Source organism: Priapulus caudatus, unplaced genomic scaffold, assembly GCF_000485595.1.
Source record: "Priapulus caudatus unplaced genomic scaffold, Priapulus_caudatus-5.0.1 Scaffold409, whole genome shotgun sequence".
Classification (NCBI taxonomy): Eukaryota; Metazoa; Priapulida; class Priapulimorpha; order Priapulimorphida; family Priapulidae; genus Priapulus; species Priapulus caudatus.
This window is the reverse complement of record NW_014577470.1, coordinates 22,897-25,505: the sequence shown is the minus strand read 5'-3', so window position 1 is coordinate 25,505 and position 2,609 is coordinate 22,897. Positions and strand designations below refer to the sequence as shown.

Below are 2,609 nucleotides of genomic sequence, written 5' to 3'. Positions count from 1 at the left end.
AAATGTTTTCCCTACCTACCTACCCTATATTTTTTGGTCATGTAACGGTAACCACACATATATTTTGTTTTGGCCTGAGGTGTAGCGCCGATTATAACATAAGTACGCTGAACAAGCATCACCACCTTGCTTTGTCGTCTTAGCAGCAGCCATGATCGCTGCAAATAGCCTATCAAGATGGCCGCAGTGCGGCAGCTTCTTATCTTGAGTAGGCGTGTGTGACATGAGTAGCACCCATTGTATAGGAATGGTAGTTGAGCAGGAGATGAAATTGTCCTTCAGTGGAGTGAAACCGGTGACCGCGTAACTGTTACTGAGTAATTATATTGTTACGTTCTTCATTTGCAGGACAAACTGCAGGAGTCCAAGGCTCTGATAATGCCAGTAAATTCAGGAAACTACCACTGGATACTTTAGGTATTACGTTTTAATAATAATAAAAAATAATTAGCATCCTAGATAGACTGGGAGGCATTTTAATTGCAAACGTGCTACATATGTAGTTTATCGTAAATGTAGCCTTTATTTATGCCACTGTAGTTATACATATAGAGTATTTTATTTATTATCTTGCTATTTCTGAATTGCAGTAAATGCATGCGTTACACATATGTCGTGCTTTTATTTCTGCTATTTATTTTTATTTCATGCTTATTTTATGCTAGTATATATTTACTTCAGGGCATTTATACGTGGAAAGTTGCTTGGAAAAGGGGCGTGGCGCATGGAGGATGTGGGGAGGCAGGATACATCATGTGGGATATTTATTTGCAAGGTGAGATAATCCACTTCTAATGCACCATTTGATAAAATCAAATAGATCAGTTACTTGGGGAACTGAAATTTAAGACGTATATACAGTGATATATATAGAGATAATGTGGAGATTTTAGGGGTGTGTAACTCACAGGAGCAGTAGACTAGATCGGGAGGGATAGACTGAACTCATTGGATAGAGGGACTGAGGAGGGGAACGAGAGCCCGTAAACGACCACAGAGGATGGATTTGTAGGAAAGGGGGCCATTGTTTGTTTGTTTGGTCTATTTTGTTTTGTTTAGGTGACCACCAGAGATCATCGACTCAACGCGGTGGATGTTCTTTTGTTTGCTTTGGTTGATTTTGGTCTGTTTACGTAGGGGGCCATGGAGCTGGAGTGGAGGCCGAGAGAGGGAGAGACGATTAGCGGAGGGGAGGAGAGTGAGAGCGGCCGGCAAGCTCGGCCGAGGAGGGCGACCAGGTGGGATCATTGGCCCAAGGAGATTAGCAGCGGGCGGCAAGCAGAGCGAGAGGCGGCGCGGGAGGCCAGGTTCCACCAGGCGAGGGCGGCGTGGTCGCCGCACAGGTGCTGGGAAGAGAGGCACCCGGAGCGAGAGGTGACCCTCTTAGACCTACCGTTCGCCTGGAACTGGAGGCCAGCCCAAGGCCAGGGCCAAGCCACCAGCGCAGCGAGCGGTAGGGTGGCAGCGATCCCTGCCGGATCGGTCGGCATACCGCCGCCGGGGTCCCTGGCGAGGAGGAAAGAGAGGATCGAGTGATAGGAGAATAGCGGAGAGGCGAGGACAGTTGAGGAAGGCAATGAACGCGATGGAGGAAGAGGAGGCCTATAGGGAGCAGCTGGAGAAGGAGAGGGAGGCGGAATCGGTGCGAGGGGGGATTTAGATTAGAAGAGACAATTAAGGAGATCACCTTATATACCTCTATGTTTATTTTTATACTTGTACGCATTATACGCATACTAAACAGTATTACTTACCTGTGATTTTATATAGGATACCTATGTATATATGGATGTATATATTGCTACCCGTGTAGGGATTATAACTCAGGAATTAATCTAGATAACCTCTCTATAAATATATTATTTATTATGTACAGGCACATCTACCTCATTATATTGTTGTCTAAAATGAGTATGGAAATATAGGAGATATTTATATAAAACAGGAAAGACTTCGTTTCAGTCTCATTTTGTTGTTGTTGTTGTTGTCAAGTGCCAGTTCACGGACACGTTGGAGGAGAAGAGCTGGGAGACAAAGGCGTATCCGAGGGTATGAAAGTAGAGGGACTGAAAGTAGTTGGGGGGAGTTGTGGAGATTTCGGGGGTGTATAACTTACAGGAGTAGTAGACTAGATCGGGAGGGATAGACTGAACTCACCGGATAGAGAGAATAACCATATATATATACTAAAGGCAGGATAAAATATAGACAGCATGTAAATATTGACACCTTGGCGTGGCCATCTTGGATCATGCTATCACTGCTGGTGCTGCTGCCTGTCGGGCGAAAACAAGGAATATTTACTCAGAAACGGGTTGCATAAGATGATGCAATAATCCGTGCCAGCCACGGGTTGCGACATTGGGTGAGTCATCACGGTACGGCCAGGTACGGATTGCACCACCGGGCGAAACAGCCGTAGGTGGGGTGTTGCCAGCTAAGTATATAAGGGAGACGGCACCGAGCAGAAGCAAGCATTATTTTCAGGTCTGGGTAGGAAGAAGAAGAAGAAGAGGGAGGAGAAGAAGAAGGCGAAGGAGAGGAGGAAGAAGAAGAGAGGGAGCGAGAAAGCGTCAGAGAGATAGGGAAGAAGCACAGGTTTTCAGTTA

The 2,609-nt window shown here is 45.9% G+C and overlaps 1 long non-coding RNA gene across 1 annotated transcript in view; it reads left to right on the top strand.

Annotated features, from left to right (window-relative positions):
* LOC106810090 overlaps nt 1-2,031 on the top strand; it is a 3,343-nt gene extending 1,312 nt beyond the window's left edge. Inside the window, exon 3 of the long non-coding RNA XR_001393951.1 lies at nt 1,138-2,031. This is a non-coding gene — a long non-coding RNA (uncharacterized LOC106810090). The remainder of the gene's footprint in view (nt 1-1,137) is intronic.
* The last annotated feature ends 578 nt before the right edge of the window (nt 2,032-2,609 follow it).